This window comes from Marmota marmota, unplaced genomic scaffold, assembly GCF_001458135.2.
Source record: "Marmota marmota marmota unplaced genomic scaffold, marMar, whole genome shotgun sequence".
In the NCBI taxonomy this organism is placed as follows: domain Eukaryota; kingdom Metazoa; phylum Chordata; class Mammalia; order Rodentia; family Sciuridae; genus Marmota; species Marmota marmota.
The window spans coordinates 3,000,455-3,016,015 of record NW_025999941.1 but is presented as its reverse complement, the minus strand read 5'-3'; positions in this window follow the sequence as shown (position 1 = coordinate 3,016,015).

The following is a 15,561-nucleotide window of genomic DNA, read 5'->3' as shown; positions in this document are numbered from 1 at the left end:
CCCCCCCCCCCATTTTTATTGGGACTACAGGAAGGAAATAGCACTATCTGCAGCTACCAGGAATGTTCTTCCAAGCCAGTGTTCCCCCCAAGTCTCCCTGATTCAATGATAATAGTAAAAGAAATAAATTCATTTACTGGATATGATACTTAATGCAGGCCTGAGACTGGAGTCCCACTGTCTGTCCTGAGTCAGTGAGGAGGAAGGCCAAATTGACAACATTGGAATGATGGGAAACCCAGGCCATTTGTCATCCACAATTCACATCATATGATATATTTGGAGATTCCTCCTGACATAACTTACATGGGAAAGTCTTGAAAGGTCTTCACAATGTAACAACGAAGCCTGACAGTGAGGAAAACTGGTTGTTTCTTTTCCTTACTTCTTCTTCTTCTTTTTTTCTTTCCCTTTTTTTATATCACTTTTCAAAGGTAGTGTCAAGCACTTATCTGGCTTGGTTCATGATAATAAAAAGAGAAGGAAGGTCAGAGCCTAATAGCAAGTCTTATTGTCTCAAGTTGCTTCCTACATAAAATCACATTGGCAGGTGAGCAAGTTGCCAACAGGATGGGAGCAGAGAAGGAGATGAGGTGGGGCAGATCCCTGTAAAAGGTCTGGCATCCTCTGCACCTTAAAACTTCATGATAAGTGATAAAGTGACCTGACACGAAGCAAATTATCACAAAGGGAAAGTTCCCCACGAGGAGTTCTGAATATGGTTCCCGACAATATTGGGGCTTGAATTATTTGTATTCTTCTGTTCTATTAAAACCTATCAACTGATATGTTGGTATATCTAATAGTCAAGTGGTAATAAGTACAATGATTTCCCCATAGCTGTATGGCAAAATGGACAAGGCTCTTATTTCAGGAGAAATGAGAATAAACCAAAGGAAAACCGTCTTTGGGATGCTTTAAATAAATAGATTCATTCCAGGTCAAGAAATGACACTTTCCTTTTTAATGACACAATCCAGGCAATTTTGAACATTTGGTACCAAGGTTTCAGAGATGGGCTTGGTTGATCCTCTCATAAATGCACTGAGCCCACCAGATAGTATGCTTTTAGCTGCAAGTCACCAAATATATTATAAAAAAATGATCAAACAAGGAGGGCTTATATTCTCACAACACAGGAGCATAGAAAGCAGGCAGTTCCAAGTTTTATGAATTGCATGGCCATAGGGGACACTAAGGTGCCAGGCTCTTTGCATCTGTCCTTCCTGTCACCCTCAGTTTCTCCAAGATGGCTGCCATAGTGCTAGGTCCCACGTACTACCTCGCCAACCACGTGAGGAGGCGGAAAAGACGAAATTCCTCTTAATGCCTCTTTTTATCCAGGAGGAAACTTTTTATTCCTGAGATTCCTTTATTTGCTTCCCTATAAATCTCCCTTGCCAGGATTGTATCTCATGCCATTGGTAAAGGCACAAAGTATCACAAATAACTCAGTCTATTCTGTGTGAATTGTGCACGCTACATTTTGACCCATTGTTTCATCCTGGGGATATTCTATATGTAAAATTTCCTAATCCTAAGACAATAATTTTCAATTTAAGAGAGAATTATTACTGTTGACTGTCCAGATCTGCTGGCTCTGCATCCACGTATTCAACCAACTGTGAATCAAAAACATTTTACAAAATTGCATATGCAATGAACATATATAGACCTCATCTTCTTGTAGTTCTTCCCTAAATTAACCAGTATTGCAACTGTTTGCAGAGCACTTGCACTGTATTAGGTATTATAAAAATTTTTGACTTGATTTAAAGTCTACAGTACGATGCTTGTAGCTCTATGAAAATACTATGCCATTTTATGTAAGGAAAATGAGCATCCTCAGATTTTAGTAACTGAGGGGCAGTAATATCATAGAACCAATTCTTCATGGATACTGAGGTCTGTATTTTGCAATAAAAATATGTATAAAAATAGACAAAATATCTAATGTTATGCACGCATTTCACCAAATATATGTAACAGTGTTAAATATGAGTGTTAAGACCTTTCTGTCTGATATATAGACTAATACCTGAGTTACACTGGATGCTCAATCAGCATCTATTGAAGGAATAAATATTTGCTCCTTATCCATCTTAGAGCCTCTATTGGTGTCTCCTTCATGCCATGGATCTTTGATTTCTTCCTCCACAAACTTCCTTCCAGCATTGGTCCATCCTGGACCACCAGGATGTGTGTTCCAGCACAGTCCTCAACCAGTGTCTGATCTCATCTCATTCTTCTCTCCATCACTGATGCCCTGCCTGCTTCTCTCCCAGCTCCAACTCTAACCTCCACCCCTCTTTAATGCTTCTCTTTATGCCCAAGAATCTTGGACAGTGTCTTTGGTGCCCATTAACATTTCTTTCATATTTTAAACTCAACCCTCCTCAGCGACAGGTTGCTTGTGAAGCCATTTGGGAGGGTGCCTAATTCTGGTCACAGAGGCTGGAACGCCTGCGGACATACTGAGGCCGAGGTAGGGAGTGCTGCCTCCTAGGCTGCCTTCAGATCTTCAGATCCTCCTCGGGCTGTCAAAATGGTGCTAGATTCCCTGTGGTCCTCACAGTTTGGGGATGACATGTGCTTTGTATGGAAAAGCCAAGACTCCTTTTGTTAGAGTGTCACAGTTTCTTATATAAGAGCCAAATAAAGCTTCTTATCTTTGTTTTCTCCCAGAATTCATTGGTTTCTTTCCATGAGACATAGAGGCCAGGCATGAGTCTTTGGGGCAGGGCTGGGAGTAGATATCACATAACTGACTGTTTTCTCACTTCTGGTTTCTGATGCCCTTTGTACTAGAAGTCTCTATTTTTCCAATCTCTGCTTTCCCAATTTCCTTAGGCACAGTTGTATGAAATTTATATGTGCTCAGAAAAGAACAACACTTTCTTTTCTTTTTCTGTCTTCCCTCTCTCCTTCCTTCCTTCCTTCCTTCCTTCCTTCCTTCCTTCCTTCCTCCCTTCCTTCCTTCCTTCCTTCCTTCCTTCCTTCCTTCCTCCCTCCTTTTCTTCTTTTGCTGTGCTGGGGATGGAACCCAGGACTTCACACATGCTAGGCAGACATTCTACCCCTGATCTACATCCCCTGCCTGACAGCACAGTTCTAATTCTTCTTATTCTCCCTTCCTAAAAGAATTTAAGGTGCTCATTGTGGAAGCATAGAGGCCTGCCACAGGTAGAAAGCATCAGAACCACTTGTAGAAAAGATTTGACCCCTAACTAGTTGGATGTCTTTCATCCCACAGTTCTGTGGTTTGTTGCATGTCAGCGTAAAAGGGCCCCCCACACATCCTTTTGCATACATTGTCCTCTCCAAGCTCCGGGAGCTGCTTTTGCATGTGCCCTCAGCCCTCTCCTGAAGGTGTTTCCCCATCCCTGGAAGATGCTGGTCCCCAACCAAGGGGCCAACTGGAAAGTTCAAGCCCCAGAGGCAGATGGAACAGACACATGGGAGCTGCTGTTCTTGGCCCCTTAGCTGGGATAACTCTATCTCCCATTTTCCCAGAAGTCTTGCATCCCAGTTGTCCGCAATGAGTGTCTGCTCAGTAATGCTGGTATTAATGGCTTCATTTCCTCCTTGTCTTACTTCCCCATTCCCTCACCAGAGTTTCCTGGGATCATGTTCCAAAAACACACTTCTTACACTCATATCCGTATGTCAGGGCCTGCTTCTGGGAACCAGATCAAGACAGACACTCAAGAGCATTAAGTCTATCAGGATTAATTTTAAAAATTCTCACTCTCAAATGTACTTGGATTGACACTGGTGTTATATCCCTCTTATGAACCAAATTCAAGGGAATTCGGAGGAGTATAATTTTTTTTTTATGCTCGTTTTAGTAAAGGGCATGAGATATTTTGGAGCCAAAAAAGTAAAACAAGACAATGAGAACGTGAATATTTCCAAGAATAATACCTTGAGTTTTTAGTGACATTTTCTCCCTTGTTTATAAGAAGCATTCCTACAGTATAAATGTACAGGAGGTTTTCTTTAAAAATTTTGACTTTCTTCTGTAGTGCTTCTGTTGTTGACAGTAACTCCAACTGCCTCTTGTTTGGTACTGAAGTTCATACAACAGACTATGAGCCAAAGTTAGTGATTAACTGTTTTGAAAGAATCTCCCAAAATACACTTGTTTGTAATATGTCTTGCTTTTGTGTCTCAGGTGTAAAATAATTGGCATTTTATGCCCAATTTGCTGTTTGCAAGCGATATGTTATATGCAGTTGGACTTAAGTGGCTTTGCAGGACACATTTTGGGGGTAGTGGCTCAATGCATCACCATAATCCCAAGCCACCTGGAGGACAGACTCCATCTCTCTCTATTTTCATCCAGGTCATCAGGAAAATGCTCAATTTTCCTTCTGGAGTCTACTTATTTCCTTCTAAACATAACAATTCATAAATGGAATATTATCTTCTCCCAGAGCAACTATCTCCAACAGTAACCTCAACTATATTTTCTCCTTTTCAGAGATACCACATTTTAAAATAATCCCAAGTGGTGTGAATAAGTTAATCCAACACTGTTACTTTGTTTTGCTAAATCAGAGACCCAAACCACCTATTTGGATGTACTCAGAGTGCCATGGTTTTATTGAAGTACATATATTCCTATTAAAAATACATGATATTTAAAATTAGATCTTATGAGGAAGAGAGACCCCATTTATGCACTCCATTCATGGGGATTACCTACCTATTCCTGGCCACCAGAAAACCTACTCTTTTAAAAAAGACTATGAACTGAAGGGATAGTTTGATCATTCTGTATCAAACACCAGAGTCTCTGACTTGCGTAAAGCCCAGAGCTCTCTTTTTGGGGGCTTTACTTGTGCTTCTGTGTCTGATGTGCAGTTCTTACTAACTGGAGTCTGTTCATACCGATGGCTTCTCTGGTCCTCCCTCCTGCCCTATTGCTAGGACCAGACTCAACCTCTACTCTTCATCCCAGGACTCCCCACGTTCCATTCAAATAGCAATTTCTTGGACTTCTTCTGTCCTGTGGGGCTGACTTTGTTAAAGATTCAGGGCCATAAGAGGACATTGACATCACAGAAGCCCAGTCACTCTGTATTAGAATTTTAGACGTCCTGGTACTTAAATGAACTTCAAGATGCCCCCTGGCCTGGGGTATTTCTCTGATCAAATATTCCTACCAGGGGCCCTGGCTGAATCACTGATGTCAATCTGCTTTGCTGCCCCTCTGTCCACCACTCATCAATTTCAGCAAAACAAGCTCAAAATCATTTCATTTTACTCTGCTTAGAAATTCAGCTGAGCCCTTGTTCTTCTCTCCTCGTTTGGGCGGTCTATCGTTTCACACCTAAATGGCCTATCAAGGGATTTTCCTAAATGGAGACAGTTTCCTCCCTGAGAGGAATTCTGATACTGGCTGTTAAGATGACAAATTGTCCTTTTACCCTGCAATAAGAGCTTTATAACTGGTATTCTCAGATCCTGCCCTACTTCGAGCCAGATGCCACGTGTTTTTAAAATGTGAACTTGATCTTGTCATTGATCCTTTGTTTTAAACCTTCCCGGAGCTCGCATTGCTTTATTGCTCAAAGCTTCCTTCCTGGTGTTTTCTAGGAACAGGGATCAGCAGCCACTACACAAGACTCCTGGAACCTTCTTCTTGAAGGAACAAAGACTTTAATCTGTGATAAAGCAACAACAACAACAACAAAAGAAAGCGTGGTCTTAGTGCCCTGATGGAAACCCATTGCAGCTGTGGAGGAAGAAAACAGGAAAAACAAAAACTAGCCACTGCCTCTGGGGAGGGGCAGGCATGCCTCACAGCCCCTGCATACATCTGGGTGAGGGCAGGGCTGTTTGCATAGGCACCATCCTCCACACCCCTGTGAGACCCAGGATCTTGGGCCTGTCCAGAATCAAAGATTAATAAGTGTCAGAGAATGTCCTCTCTGCTTCACCCCTCAAAACACCAGACCAACAAATGTCCAGTGGTTATAGCAGTAGGATAAACCTAAGATGGGAGAGCTGTGAGAGATTCTGTTTGTAGAACAACACAAAGGGAAGGTCCACATCTAAGAGGGAGGTGGGCATTGAGGAATGGACCCCCTGTGAGCCAGCCCCAGCCTAAACAGGAGGTATTACCAGCAGAAGTTGAAGTTCACAGTGGAGCTAACTATAGCAATAATAAATCCGGCAACCAGTCAACTCTTGGGACGGTTACATAAACCTCCAACCCTACTGTCCAGCCGAAGGAAAGGTATGCTCTAAGGATAAACAGAATCTACCTCAGTATTGACGATTTCACACTAGAAGAGCAGCTTTCAACAGAAAATCATCTGACATCTGCAAAGGCAAAAATACATGTGGAAGAGACAAAGCAGATGACAGAACCAGACTCAGGTTTGACACGAACAGCATGGAATTGATAAAAGGAAAACATGGGGACCAGGAAATAATACGAAGGTCACAGAGAGACCTACATAAATACAGTTCACATGGTTTCTGACAAGTCTCCAAGGGTAACTCAATGCAGAAAAGATGGTCTTTTCATCAAATTATAAGGAAAATCTTGATTTACATATGTAAAAATAGTACAAAAAGAAGCTGAACATAAACATTCAAACATTGTGTGTGTGTGTGTGCGCACGTGCGCAAATTAAATTAAATTAAATCATTGCCTTAAATGTAAAATATAAAAATGTAAAACATCTAGAAGACAACTAATAGAATCCTGGGTTTGTCAAAGAATGTTTTAGCTATGAAACCAAAAGCACAATTTATAAAAGAAAAAAGTAAATAAATTGAATCTTATGGAAATTGTAATAAACTCTAACTCTGTAGAAAACACTGTTCAGAGAATAAAAAGAAAGAGACCCAAGACTTATTAAATAAGCTACTTGGATCTAGGACATATATTAAAAAAAATCACAACCCACTTTAAAATGGCAAAGGTCTCACTGACACTTTGTCGAAAAGGATAAAGGGAAAATAAAGATATAATAGTATATGCTCAGCATCATCTGTTTTTAGGGAAATGCAAATTAAGACTGCCATGAGAGACCACTACATGAAGATAGCTGAAGCAAAACAAACGGAACAAAACTGACCATCTCTGTTGCTGAAAATGATGTAGAGCAACCAGGATTCTAGTGCAAGCAGAATATAACACAGTGCATAGTGTTGCCACTTTGGACAACAGTTTGGCAGTTTCTTACAATTTAAGCACTCACATGTCCCATGACGTATCAAGTTATATGACTTGGAATGTAACTAATCATAGGTTGTTGACTGTTAGTCTCCTTTATGTCACCGTGACCAAAATACTGACAAGAACAACTTAGGGGAAAAGTGTTGTTTTTTTTTTTTTTTTTTGGTGGGGGTCACAGTTTCTGAGGTCTCAGTCCATGCCAGCCTCAGCAACTTAGTGAGACCCTGTATCTAAATAAATAAATAGATAAATAAATAAATAACAGGGCTGGGGATGTACCATAGTGGTAAAGTGCCCCTGGGCTAAATTTCCAGTACCATCCCCCTAAATAAAAAGGAAAAAGACAAGTCTAAAGAATATCAGTCAGCAAACTCAATGAGCTTCCAGTGGCTGAAGCCAGAACAATTTGAGTTAACAAAAATAATAGTAACAGTATTGGATGATAGCCCAAAGAACAAGATAAATATCCATAAGTTTATACCTATACACCTAAACAAATAAAACAGGACACTTCTTCATTAGAGAAAGTGCACTTAATAAATAGAGAAGGAGTAAGGGAAATAGAAAATTACCAATAGAACACACTAATGAATGCTAACATTTGTGGGGGAAAGTTTTTTTTTAAATGTATATTTTTATTTGTTCTAACTATTTATACATGACAGTAAAATGCATTTTGACACATTATACTTAAATGGAATACAACTTCTCATTTTTCTGATTGTGCATAATGTAGAGTTACACAGGTCATGTAATCATATATGCATGTAGGGTAATAATGCCTGGTTCATTCTACTATCATTCCTATCCCGATGCCCCCTCCCCTTCTTTCACTCCCCTCTACCTAATCCAAAGTAACTCTATTTTTGCCTAGCCCCACCTCCACTATTGTGAATTAGCAACTGTATATTAGATAAAACATTTGGCCTTTGGTTCTTTGGGATTGACTTATTTTGATTAGCATACCATTCTCCAGTTCTACCCATTTACTGGCAAATGCTATAATTTCATTCTTCTTTAAGGCTGAGTAGTATTCCATTGTGTGTATATGCCATAGTTTCTTTCTCCATTCATCTGTTGAAGGGCATCTAGGTTGGTTCCATAGTTTAGCTACTGTGAATTAAGCTGCTATTAACATTGATGTGGCTGTGTCACTGTACTATGCTGATTTTAAGTTCTTTGATTATAAACCTAAGAGTGGGATGACTGGGTCAAATGGTGGTTCCATTTCCAGTTTTCTTAGGAATCTCCATACTGCTTCCCATAGTAGTTGCACCAATTTGCAATCTTGTGGGAGAAAATTTAAGGAAAGCTTTTCATCACCACAAAGTTCTCTCTCCCCAATATTTATTAACTAACACGGAGGCTTCAATCGTGGAGCCTTTGATGCATCTCCCTCCTGGAGCTGGAGCTCATTTCTTCTCTCCTTGGGTGAGGGCTGAAAGTAGAGATTCACTTCTAATCAATAGACTAGGGAAAATGGCTACAAGGAGCTTTTCTTTTTTACTCTGAAAAACACTGATCTTGCTTTTTGAATAATCTTAATGTCAGTGGTAATAGTAAGAGTGGTGGTTTCCGTTCATTGACTGCTTTACCTCATGCCAGGCATTCTACCGTCTAGTTTGCTTAGATAGCCTTTCATTTCATACTTGCGTCTGTCCTACAAGGACATCCTCTCCAATGTTATGGGTGTGGAAACTGAGACAAGAGAAATTATACTCAAAGATCCATGACTGGTCATTGTTAAGCAAAATACAATTCAAAACATTTTAGGTGTTTGGCTTCAAACCTATGCCAATAATAATGTGAGTAACTGATACATGCTGTAGAATCTATTAATTTATTAAGTGTTATTTTGCTTGACATGACTGAAAGTTTGTCATTTTTATTGCCTTTTGTTTTTTAACAGGGAAAGAGAACCCTGGAAAGCAAGCACCTTGCTCGGATCCAGACCCACTGAGCCCAAGACCCCGTCCTTCCCTCCTATTCAGCCTGCCTCACCAGCTTTACAAAGATGTGCCTTTTCCTCCAGCTATTGCCAAACTCCAGGGTTACAACATCATACATTTTTTAAAATGATAGAACTGTGTTCTGTTGTTCACCCTGATCCCAATTGCTTTGAAATCAAAGTGATTTAAAATTATTCCTGGTAAGTGCGGTGACACCCAGGATGTAGCTGAAGGAGCACCACTGGGTCCCTGGATGTCACGGTAAGTGTTTCACATAGTATATCACATCATGATGCCACCGAAAAACCTCCCCACCTACCGGCCCCTGTTGCAGGCAGTTTTATTAAAACAAACAGTTAGTACTCTTTATGTCAGAGTGCCTTCTTTTCAAAAACCAAACAACAAAGCAATTTAGCTGTAGAATTTTCTTCCTACTTCCATACTCTAAAGTGAGCCCTGAGGTGAAAACACCATCAAATGCGTTTTCAGAGAAAAAAAAAAAAAGAATAAATAAAACTACTACAAACGAGACAGGAAAAGTTAAAAGTACTTTTCAGAGCTGACCAGCAGAGACACTCCTGAGGTGCTGGGGGAAAGATCAGATCACCTCTGCTGTCCGGTGCCTTTCAGGCTCACTGCTTTCCAAAACTGAGCTCTTGCACTGAACTTCAGGGAGCTGTTTTTACACAGGAAGAAGCTTTAATACCAACACTGTCATTGGTGTTGATTTAGCTAAACATAACCTGGGGTCCCTCATCTTCATCTCAGTAGGGGTGAATCAGCTAGAAAAGAAGCTGTCACCAAACTTGAGCAAATAATGGTTGCCATGTAACTGTGCAACCAGGTACCATAAGGCCAAGGACATTGAAGGATGATGAAACCAGACTGGGAGGCAAAGCATCATGGGTAGGGGAAACCGACCACACCTGAAAGTAGAACAATTAGCTATTGTCAACCACCAAACCTCTGCAGAAGCCTTTTATATTCCAATTTCTCATGGAAAACCCTTCATTGAGGAGCAGATAGGAGGGGAGTATTTAAATGAAGGCATTCCCATATAGCAACAATCTCTATTTAGTCATTCAACAAATATTTACTAAACACTCACCATGAACTAGGCATTATGCCAGATGCAGAGGTAGAAAGAATTATAAGACACAGTCTCTGTCTTTGAGGACTCACACTCTGCTAGGGAAGACAGACTTGAAAACAAAGAATCGCAATCCAGTGTGATATGTCCCAATGTAAAGGTAGGTACCAGGTTATCAGCACCAAAAGAAGGTGGGATTTTCTGTAGGATTTTTTTTTCTCCCTAGGGAAATGAAATAATTATGAGTGCTAAATAGTATTTGGTAAGATAGTTTTACATACATCTGCAAGGATGGTGCCATCTATTGTCAGATATAAAATTAATTTGAAGGGAAATTAAAGTTAATCTTGTCTTTCCTGCTTCTTTTTGGCTTTTCACCATAAATAAGCACCATTAGCCTCCTAGACAGGAAAAGGCCTTCTAACCTACAACTAATCCATTGTTCCAGGCTTTCTCCCAAATGGATCCATCTGTTTCCACCTACACTAAAGTACCCATGCTCCTAAAATGTGTCTCCTTGTTTCTCATTTCTATGCTTTTGCATATAGTATTTCTTCTACCTGGTTTGTCTTCATAAAGGCCTGACAACATTCGATCCATCCTTTTATGGTCTCCTTCAATATTACCTCCTACCTAGGAGGGAAGTCTTTCTCTTGAGCATCTCGAGTCCAATGCTTATATCCTCTTTATCTCACTCATTCCACACTTCTGGGTTTTGGCCATAATTTTCAAAGACACAATTCCAAATGTTGCAATTCCCGAAGATCAAATTCTTAAAATCTAAAATCCAGAAAGATGGTAGTCTTCAAAATATAATTCTAGAAAAAATTCTTTAAAAAGCATTTATTTATATTTTTAAAGGTAATTCATTTCAGAAACATATAAATATACAACAGAACATTTCCTAGACCATTTCATAACAATAACATAGGCAATAATAACATGCATATTTTTGCAAGCATAAACACTCAGGTGTACTAATGACAGTCACACTGGTATAGCAGTTATGAGCAGATGAAATGTATTCAAAAAGAAATAAAAAGCAGAACATATGAATACATATCACTATGGTAAATTGTGTGTACCTCGCTTTATAACTGTAGTCATCTGAAATACTATGATGGACAGTCTAAGTCTTTTGATGAAATTGATCAAAAACCACAAAGGGACACCACTGTATTTAGAGTTGTCTGAAGAGCTGAGATCTGGAGAAATTTTATCTTTCACAAATGCAGATGTAGTAAAAGGACATATCTTCACTTACTGAGGAGGTTTCAATGTTTTTACATGCATGCACAATGCTAACCCCCCCACACACATGCAAAAAAAATGTTGTGATAATGCACTTTCATGGAGCCTACTTTGCAAAAAATACATAAAATGAATTTGAATTCTTGAAAAGTCTTTATACAACTTATAACGCCAGTATTGGAGATGATGCAAAGATAGAATGTATGCCATTGTAAATAATAATACTAACAATTTAAAGTAGTGGAAGAAAATTACAAATAGAAAAAAAAGAAAAAATAGAAAAACACTAAAAAGAAAATTTGACATATGAAAAAGTACATTGCAAGGAAAGATTATGGGCAGTTGCGTGGAAATCCATAAGAGCTGACCTGCTTCCATGATGGTTTACTATACTTTAAAGTCTTGAATAGAGATGAATAGCTGCTTGTTTTTTTTTCTCTTTTAGGACATGGATCTCCTTGCAGACTATGTTCACATTTTTCACACGGCCCTGGTCTTTTGGGGATTCTATGATTCCACATACCTTGATGTGAGCACTTCTTCTTAAAATGTCCCATCTTTGGTGCCATGTTTTATGTTGTTTTGGGAACATGGGAATCCATTCCTCATGCTCAGAGCACACACTTGGTGGAAACAATGCTGGAATACAACAACGACACTTGTGTAAGTGCCTTCCTACCACATCATACACATTATTATTTCGAAACCCGTTAGTAACTTGTTGGCTTCTTTGGGCAAATATGACTTTAATTCATTAAAAGCTACTGGAATTTCATCAGCTGAACAACAACAACAAAAAAAGGCCAATGCAGACACATTTTTAAACTAAAGATTTAATCATTCTTGTATCATGCAGCCCTCCTGGGAATTCTACTTTCTACCCCCCTCGCCTTGCTTTATTCTACTCCGATGGGAATTGCATTTTTTTTTTTAATTTTCAGCTTCCAGGATTTCAACACTGAAATCTTTTGCAATTGCAATTTTTGGAATTTCAGACTTGAGAGATTTTGAGTCCTGAGATTTCAACATTCTGGGTTATGTCATTCAGAATGGTGTCTTCTGTGATTATGATCAGCACTGCATGCTTCCTTAGACTGGGGCTATTTCGGCTTCTAAACTATGCGTGACTTCAGACTTTTTCAACAGCCTGTGTGATAGCTGAGGCACTGGATGGATTCAACACATCTGGCAAAGAAATGCATGTATGAAAAATCATGGTGAAAAGCTGCTAGAAAACATGAACTTGACTAAACGTGAGCAAGTCAAAAATGTTCCACAAAGAGGCAAGATACATTCCAGAATGACTCAGTACGGAAGGGGAACGAAGGCATTAGTGCCTTCCCAGACATCTGGTGGCGGCAGTCAGGGCTAGCTTCATGGAGATGCAACCTGTGCAGGCTCCATGCTTGATTTAATACTATGCTATTGGCAACTTGAAAGTCTCAATATGTGTATGTGTGTGTGTGTGTATTTTTGTGGTGCTGGGGTTTGAATCCAGGGCCTTGTACATGGGAGGCAACCACTTTATCAACTGAGCTCTATCCCCAGCCCTCAATAATTTTTGAAGAACAGACCTTGCATTTTCATTTCGCACTGGGTCCTGCAGACTGTATATCTGGTCCTGCACTCAGCTAGAAAATAGTTTCAAGGTTCTGAAACATCATCAAGAACTAGGAAAGGGCTGGGGATGTGGCTCAAGCGGTAACACGCTTGCCTGGCATGCGCGGGGTGCTGGGTTCGATCCTCAGCACCACATAAAAATAAAAAATAAAGATGTTGTGTCCACCGAAAACTAAAAAATAAATATTAAAAAATTCTCTCTCTCAAAAAAAAAAAAAAAAAANAAGCTGCATGTGGAGCAGACAGAAGAGCAGAATTGTCTTAAGAGCAGGTGAGGGTGATGGCCTGGCAAGTGGGGAGCAGCTGGGGTGCCCTTACCTTAGGGGGTGAAGGCCGCTTCTCTGTCCTTGCTATCCTAGGAAATCAGGAAGCCACTGGGGGTCTCCTCAGATTATGAGGGTGCTCAGCTCACAGTTCCATTGCTAAATGAGCTATGACTCCAAGTGGCACACATTTAAATAGAGTTTTCTAGAAGAACCTTGGTTTGATCTGAAATAACCAGAATAATGGCCAATGGTTATTGAACATTTTTTGATACCATGCATCAGGCTAAACATGTCACAGAAATGGCCTCATTGAACTATCACAGTCGAAATTTCTGTGAATCATTCACTACTAGCGCTTTCATCTAATGAAACAAAAAATAATATTAGTTATATATATATATATATATATATATATATATATATATATAGATATATATATATTTTTTTTTTTTTTTTTGATGGGAGCCCGATTCAACCCATAGCAGGCTGATCTTTGTGATGCACAATTATAATGATTTTCATATTAATTTCTCATTTGGATAAGATTGAATTAAATATCTCTACTCCATTTTCTTAGAATTGTCCTAATCAGAGAAAATTAAATTCACCTCTCTCTCTCTCTCCATGTGCAAGGGACTACAATGGTCCCTCTACCACCAGTCTCAATCTTGTACCAACAGGAATCTCAAGGGTCAGGTTGATTCCCTGGCTTTCATTGTTTCCATGTAAGAGGCACAGCTTTCCAGGACAAGAAAGATCCCTACAGGTAACTTAATATGATACTTTTAAGAAATCCAGGTCCAGTAAGTTAGAATAACTTGCCACAGGGTGCTCAGCTAATTTAGGTTAGAAATGAGATCAAAGCCTGATCATTTAATTCAGAACATGGAAGCTTTTTAGTACATCATAGTTTTCATACATAGAAATAAATATTCTAAAATCTTCAGGTTAGAAAATTTCTTGCATCTCTCCTGATGCTTGGGAAGATGATGAGTGCTTTAACTGTGAAAGCAGCCTTGACTATCATGGAGGTAAACCAAGCAGGGCTATCTTCAGCAATCTGATGAACCTGTTTATGAAAGGAGCAGAAGGAAGTGAACCTTGCTCAGCCCTGCTGCAACTGCCCTGCACAATTATGTGCTCACTTTTCCAAATCTTTGGATATTTAAAGAAAACCTGAGAATGTGGGTTTTATTTAGAATTCTCCAAATTTTAAAGGAGGGGGAGGAAAAAAACTCACAAATTTTAAGAAACACTGTGTAAGCCAAACAAAATCCTCCAGTCTGGAACTTCTGATTTATGTCTACCCTTCTCTTTACTTCTTGGATGTTGCTAGATTTAAGAACATAAAGGCATCTCTCAGAACCAAGTGTAGTTACCTCCAGCAATATGTGTTCCAATCTTTCTGCTGTAGTTCCCAAACTTTCTGTTAAGGTATTTTTTACATTGTTATTTTTATTTTTTGGTACGAGGGATTGAACCCAGGGGTGCTTAACCACAGAGCCACATCCCTAGCCTTTTTTATTTTAAGACAAGTTCTTGCTAAGTTGCTTAGGGCCTTGCTAAATTGCTGAGGCTGCCTTTGAAATAGCGATCCTCTTGCCTCAGCCCCCCAACCTGCTGGGATTACAGACATGCACCTCTTCACCTGGTAAGATTTTTTTTCACACTCTTGGCATAAATGCTGTTGTTCATTTTCAGGGTTGGTGTGCAATAGTACAAATTTTGTATAGTTAATCATGAGTGGGGCAGAATGATTTGTCATACTGGCGTTAGAATTTCACAAAATAAAGGAAAGATTTTGTGAGGAGGACATGTATTTCTTTGTTTGGATGATGGCTACAGAATTGAATGTCCTTTTCCATTTTTTCTTCCATGTTTTTTTCACTGGTGCATGCTAGTTGGACATAATTGATGGAATTTGTTGTTACCTGTTTGTATGCGCATGCAGTATAACAATACAATTTGACTAATACCACTCCCCAGCTCTTTTTCTCTCTCTCTCCCTCAGAATTTAACTTCTTGAAGCTCAACATCCTTTTCAAATGACGGCATGGGGCTGACTAACACTTAGTGGGGATCTTTTGTACAGGGATTTATTATAACCTAGTGACCATTCCAGGCTTAATGCACTGATTCTTCTCTTTAATTCTCTGGGCAGGGTCATGCTTTATATATATATATACTTTT